General features: G+C 42.8%; 1 pseudogene; it reads left to right on the forward strand.

The window, feature by feature from the left end:
• The first annotated feature begins 6,317 nt into the window (after positions 1–6,317).
• LOC100966425 lies at positions 6,318–7,031 on the forward strand (annotated as a pseudogene).
• The last annotated feature ends 423 nt before the right edge of the window (positions 7,032–7,454 follow it).

Genomic DNA, 7,454 nt, shown 5'->3' on the forward strand with positions numbered 1-7,454 from the left:
TGTTGTTTGGCGGGCCCGGGCTGGGGATTCGAACCCGCCACCTTAGGTGTATGTGACTGGCGCCTTAGCCGCTTGAGCCACAGGCGCCGAGCCTCAAGTACATATATTGAAAAGTCATTTTTCTACCCTGTACCCATCAATGCTATCTCTCCCACTCCTTTTTAGACTTTGTGTTTCAGTGGTTATTTATGCAAATACAGACAGTTTTATGCACCCATAGAGCCCTTCTGTTTTTCATGTTCAGTCAGTATTCAATGAACTACATGGGACAGTCAACACTATATTGTAAAGTAGGCTTTATGTTAGTTGATTTTGCCCAATTGCTGGCTACTGTTACGTGTTCCGAGCACATGGAAGGCAGTCTCAACTAAGAGCTATGATGTTCAGTAGGTTAGGTGCATAAATACATATTTGACTTATAATATTTTCAATTTACTATGGGTTCATCGGGATATAACTCCAGATCGAGGAGCATGTGTATAACTATATATTCCCATTTTCTTCTTTTTCTTACACTTGCTTGATTTTTTCTCTTGACACTATAACCTTGAGATCTTCCCAAATCATAGAGGACTTTATCTGCTTTTCAAACATCTGAATGTATTGTATCGTGTGGATATATTACAGTTGGTCACTTACTTTGGGACATCCATTCACATTTTTTCAAGTCTTTTGCTGATACTAAAGCTGCTGCATTGGATAACCTTGAACACAGCTGGGTACGGTGACTCGAGCCTGTAATCCTGGCATTTTGGGAGCAGAAGCCAGTGGATTGCCTAAGCTCAGGAGTTTGAGACCAGCCTGAGCATGAGTGAGACCTGGTCTCTACTAAAAATAGAAAAACTAGCTGGGTTTTGTGGCAGGCACCTGTAATCATAGCTACTTGGGAGGCTAAAGCAGGAAGAGAGCTTAAACCCAGGAGTTTGAAGTTGCTGTGAGCTGTGATGCCATAGCACTCTACCCAGAGTAATGTATTGGCTCCAGCTTATAATTTGAGGAAATTGTGGCTTACAAAAGTCTATAAAGACAAACTTGAGATCAAGTTTCTTCCTGTGAAAGAAATGCTCACTGCAGGTAGGCAATGATTAAAATAAAGATAAAAAAGGAGAGAACTGTAGAGTAATTTGGTTGGTGATTTGCATTTTCTACCCAGCATTCTCTGGTAAAGGAAAAATTATCCAAAAGAAATGTTGGGCACATCTGCTCAGCATTTATGTTGAATGATACTTAGAAAGATATCACAACAGAAATGGGTCTCCTCTACCTGGAAGTTGCATCTTTTCTTCTGCTCCTGGCCTTAGATGTAAATCAGGTGGCAGGCAGACATTAGGCATGGTTAGCTAGATGTTCCCTGAGAATCACAGAAACTGGAGCCCAGGGCGCTCAGCTCCCAGGAAGTTCAGAGGCTTCTGCATCTCAGGACTCCTTCATATTTTGGAGGTGGGGGGGAAGTTCTTTCTTCCACTAAGGACGATAAAAGAAATCACTCCCTCAAAACTCAACATTTACTCCATACAACAATTAGAGCCCCTTTCTTATTTTTCAAAATAACAAAAACTTCAATCATACCCATAAACTGTCTATAGCAGAACCAGGAACACTCAGTCCGAAGCTTCCCCAGCTTCATGTATCTATTATAACAAGAGGATTGTTGGGTTTTTCTTGTGTGGTTTTAAGTACATGTTACCCATTGGCCTGACACAACTACCACTGCTTAGCTTTTTCTTTTCCAGAAATAAAAGAACGGTACAGAAGTCCAATTCAAAAAGTACTGAAATCAACATCCAATGGACTTTGTTACCTAAAGTAAACCCCTTATCAGTCTCCTGCAGAGATTCTAAAACTTTATCTCGATAGACCAGATTATGGGGCTGACCCACTCTCAGTGCTGAGTAGGATCAAATGGACATTCTCTTCTGTCAGCAACTCCCGCTTTTCCAATCCAGATAAATCAATTAATGGGATGCAGAGCCCTGTCCTGCCTTTCTCTTCCCCATGTGTACCTCCCCGAGCTCCCCGACTCCTCAGTCCCCTGCTTAATACCATCTAAGAGTCCTTATTTACAAGAGGGCTTGTGCAGGTGCAAGCTTTCAGGCCAGCAGCACAGAGGCAATTGTCGCCCCCTCCCTACCCTCCAGCCTCCCCTCTTTGTGAGACACTTTTCTTTTCTCTCCTTTTCAGACCAAAGACTGCCCTTCAGCAGCTCATCTAATCGGATTATGCTAATTTGTACTTCAGGAACCTAACCAGCATAACTAGATCTGCAGAGGGCAGGAAGAGCGGGACAATGACTTTGTCAGCGAACCTACCCACCAAAAAGTGTAAAAAGAACGTATGGCCTCCGTTTAGCCACACAAAGCTGCTCCCCCGAGAAGCCTGCAGAGCTCTTGACGGTTTAGAGTACCCAGGAGCTCTGTGTTCAGAACAGAAAAGACACAGTGAAGGCACACTGAGGACCACAGGGCCAACCACTGCTTTTCCCTGTTAGGAAGGCAGGCTCCTCTTTTTCTTCTGCCCAACTTACTCACGTTCACCCTCCTGGCTAATCAGTACACAACCAGGTATTTGGAAGCTGAAGCCAGATCATACAATTAGACAAATAATTGTTGGCATAGACTACCAGTAGAGGACTACAGTTGGTGCTATGGGAGGAACAACGTTGTCCTCTAAGACTTGAGTCTTTTTTTTTTTTTTTAATTGAGACAGAGTCTCACTTTGTCGCCCTCGGTAGACTGCCATGGTGTCATAGCTCACAGCAACCTCCAACTCTTGGGCTAAAGTGATTCTCTTGCCTCAGCCTCTCTAGTAGCTGGGACTATAGGCTCCTGCCACAATGCTCAGCTATTTTTTTTTTGTTTGTTTGTTTGTTTAGCAGGCCCTGGCAGGGTTGGAACCCACCAACCTTGGAGCATGTGGCTGGCACCCTAACCACTGAGCACAGGCACCCAACCTAAGACTTAATTTTTGCCTTCCACAATGTACAACTCTGATAAGGAAAGATATTCTAGGCACAGAAATTAGAAAACACCTCAATAAGGTGATTGCAGTTCCCATGTTCTCTAATTCTTTTCATCATCTTTCATAATCTTCTACAGATGATTTTTTAAGATAACCTATGTTCATATAAACATTTGATAAAACAGTTTGTTTTATCAAAATGTGTAAGTATTTAATGCAATCTTCGTAATAGCCTGTGAGATAAATAAAACTGGTATTTTCACCCCCATTTTCAAGTGTCAGAACTGAGACTTAGAAGTATTAAACAGCTCATTCAAGAATAATAATCAGTTAACAACTGGGCCTCTGATTTCAAACCCACTGCTCCCTGTCCCACACTCAGCATGGTGACACAAGGCTGGAGGGGATCTTGAAGGTCAACACACCCATTCTCCTATGAGTAGGACTACACACAAATGTTAAAATTTTGCACTTGTAGCCTTTAAAAAGCCTCCAATCACTGTGAAGTTAGAAAATTCAAATTATTGAATTTTCAAATGGGCAAGTGAAATTGTTCAACTGGGATAGACTGGACAAATGTACTTTACAAAACTCAGCCCATTTTTAGCCCTAAACTTTCCTGACACTATTCCTGTATGTTTGTACCAGTTAGTATTTTCCTTGCTTGGTCAAGACATCAGTAAATGTTCCCTAAATGGGTGTCTCCCACCCATCCTGGCATCTGACCCTCTTTCTCATCAGGTTCTTGCTGCTCTGAGTGGTACTTTTCCTAATTAGTTTCCTAAGCTGGTTACACCCTTGGGTGATGAAGGCCAGCAGCTGGAGACATCTTCCCTGGAGATTGTCTGCCACACACCTGTCCTTGTCCCAGCTTGCTAAGGAATGTGTCTTTCTCTTATTCCAGAGCCCTCATTCCCTCTGGGATCCTGCACAGGGGTCCTGCTTCTGATCTGAGAGACTCTTGTAATTTGCAGTTCATTTGTGGAGCTGAAAAGATTGACTATTCTGAAATTAGTGAATGACTGAGGCCTTCTCAGTCAGATACTTACTTCACCACCAGCACCTAAAAAAGCCTGAAGAGGCAGCAACAAATAATGGAGTGAAAAGCAGTTTCTGTGAAAGGCAGATTTCATCTCTGCCCTCACCCTTCCTTTCCCTGCATAGAGCTAAAGAACTTTCTTATAATCTCCTAACCTTAGACCCTGGCTGGGATAAGAGTGGAAGGGCAGAGAGTTAGAGATAGAAGATTTCAGATGAATTTAAAGAAATAATTTCTGAATACTGAAATATTTTCATTCAACTTATAATTGATGTAGGATAGCTTTTTGTCTGGAAAGTTTCCACTAGTAGTTAATTTTAAATTAATTCTCTTAGATGGTTGATTATAAGCCAAGTCCAGGCTTTCTTTTGCTACCGGTTTAATAGACAGCAATGCAAACAATCATGAAAATTTGAACACCTTGGGCGATGCCAGCCCTATGTATGAGAGGTGATGAGTTCAAAACCCAGCCCCGGCCAAAAACTGCAAAAAAAAAAAAATTTTTAAAAAAGATAAAAAAAAAAATTGAACACTAGAACCTTGGTGTTAATTTTGCTGTGGATGGCATTCTCTTGCAGATGTAAGGCTGCCCTATCGGATTATTGTGCTCTAGCTACATTCTTTTGTCAAATTCTTATAATGAACTAAGGTTGGGGTTAGGGTATGTGTGAGCAGCAGTCTTCAGAGTTTCCCAAGCTAACTGCCTTGACTGCATTCAAATCAATTATCATAGACATATCTCTGTGAAAAAGACGACTTCTCTCTTTTTTTTTCTTCTTTTTTTTTTTTATCTCTTTGTGGGCCTCAGTAGAGTGCTGAGGTGTCATAGCTCACAGTAACCTCTAACTCTTTGGCACAAGCGATTCTCTAGCCTCAGCCTCCTGAGTAGCTGGAACTATGGGCTCTCACCACAATGCTCAGCTATTTTTAGAGACGAGGTCCTGCTCTGGCTCAGGCTGAAGAAGACTACTGCTTGATGAAAATTGTAGTGATATAGATTTTCTTTCACCTATATGATTAAAAGACTCTGGCTAACATTAAAGAAACCTGATAAAGAGAAAATGCTTTTATTATATAAGGTTAGATAGTTTCACTCACAATTAATAAACATTATCATTATGCTAGCATTAACCTCATCATTAATAAACATTATCATTATGTTAGAAAATTTATTACTAAATCCATTCTAGTAGTTTTCCTCCTTTGTGTTGGATTTCCCAAAGCCAGAATCCACCTGATCCTTGAATATGGAATGGGATGCGAATGATCCTCTACTCCTGAGTCATACAGGAGAGTGTGGTCTCTGAGAGCTGCTGCTGTTAGTGTCCTGAAGATAAAACAGAGAATGAGAAAGGAGTTATATAGATCAGGTTAGAGTAGGCAGGGTGCCACACACCAAGTCCAAATAGCTTTGGGTGTTTTCCTAGGATTTGTTTCTAGGGTAGCCCAGTGCAAATTACCAAAAGCAAATGTAACACAAGAATCTAAGTCCATTGTCACATCTGGGACTAAAGCCAGAGAAAGTTAACAAACAGAAAAGACCAGATGGTTATCTGTTCTAGTGGTTTGGTTTATTGGAGCTTGTTGTAAATACATAGGGTGCCGTCTCTGTGACTGTCCTTCGTTATTCAAAGTCCTCACCCTCAGGGCTGGTGTGCGGCACGAGCTTTGTACTGTGGTGCTCTTTTCCCCAACTCTATGCTGGTTGTCCAGGCTGAGTACCGGCTGCCCTTTGGACTTTGTGGGAAGGTGGTTGTGGAAGGATGCCATATATTTGAAGTATTGTAAAAGTTGGCAGCAAGTATTCAGTTTCACTCTTTGGCCATTTTCCCAACCCCTGGTTCCCACCCATTAAATACTGTAATTGCCCAGATAGCAATGGGAATTAAGTTCTTCAGTATTCTGAAGAATATGAAGGATTATCAGCTTTCAGAGCCTAGTCTTTGGTAGATGCAAATGTCATGGATCAGGGCCTCCATGATATGTTAATGGATATAGCAGTGGGCCTTAGAGAGCTCCTAACCCAATGCTGGGGGGCAGATGTGGGGTGCTCAGGTCCATACCTCTGTGGTTAGGTATATAAACAGGAGTATGAGAAGTAGCTTGACCTACGGAATAATTAGTCAAATAGTGGCTGCCTTGCTTACAAAATAACTGTTCTTTCATCTACTTTAACCAGGCATTGTTGTATCAGTTCATGGACTTGGACTTAGGCTTCTAGGAGGCAGTATTACAAGACCCTGGTCAACTTCTGAAAACTGGGCACACTGTGATCTCATAAGATCTGGGACCTTTCCTTTCGGCCACATGTGGTGGCAAGATGGTCATTCAGATCTCCAAGAAGAGGTTTGTTACCCCTGGCATCTTCAAATCTGAACTGATTGAGTATCTTACTCAGCAGCTGGCTGAAGATGGCTACTCCAGATTTGAGGCTTGAGTTACACCAACCAGGACAGAAATCATTATCTTAGCCATCAGAACACAGAATGTTCTTGCTGAGAAGTGCTGGCACAGTCAGGAACTGACTGCTGTACTTCAGAAAAGGTTTGGCTTCGTGGAGGGTGGTGTAGAACTTTACACTGAAAAGGTGGCCACAAGAGGTCTGTGTGATTCTCAGGCAGAATCTCTACGTTACAAACTCCTTGGAGGGCTTGCAGTGCAGAGAGCCTGCTGGTGTGCTGTGGTGGTTCTGGAGAGTGGAGCCAAGGGCAGTGAGGTCATGATGTCTGGGAAATGCTGAGGACAGAGGGCCAAGTCCATGAAGTTTGTGGACGGCCTGATGATCCACAGTTGGGACACCGTTAACTACTATGTTGACACTGCTATGTGCTGCGTGCTGCTCAGACAGGGTGTGCTGGGCATCAAGGTGAAGATCATGCTATCCTGGGACTCTGCTGGTAAGACTGGCCCCCTACCTGATCACATCAGCATCAAGGAGCGCAAAGATGACATACTGTCTACCAGCCCCATCTCAGAACAGACGGGTGGGAAGCCAGAACCACCTGCTATGCCCCAGCCAGTCCCCACAGCATAATAGGGTATTAGAGTCCCCTTGGCAGCTGTATCTGGAATCTAGATGTTGTTCTGTAAAGACTTTTAATAAAGTTTTGCACAAAGGCACACACACACACACACAATAGATCCAGGAGAATGTCCACTATTTCGTGGTCTAATTTGCTATCATGTGATTGGCTAGGAGCCTCCTGAAAGAAATCCCTGCTTCAGATCCAGGGAGGGCAGGCAACATACACTGGTATAGAACAATGGGGTTAGAACTCTAGTATACTTGCCAGCCAGCTGCTTCCCAGACTTTCTTAACCTCTCTAGTTTGGCTTAGCAGCTCAACCTCCAAGATTTCTCACAAAACCCGATGCTCTGTCTGCTGTTATAGCACTTATCATGCTATCTAACCCTTGTTCATTTGTCTGTGTGCCACTAAAGCAAAGCTTCCTGAGAG

The sequence above is a fragment of the Otolemur garnettii genome, unplaced genomic scaffold (genome assembly GCF_000181295.1).
Source record: "Otolemur garnettii isolate 467f Iridium unplaced genomic scaffold, OtoGar3 scaffold00014, whole genome shotgun sequence".
NCBI classification, from domain to species: domain Eukaryota; kingdom Metazoa; phylum Chordata; class Mammalia; order Primates; family Galagidae; genus Otolemur; species Otolemur garnettii.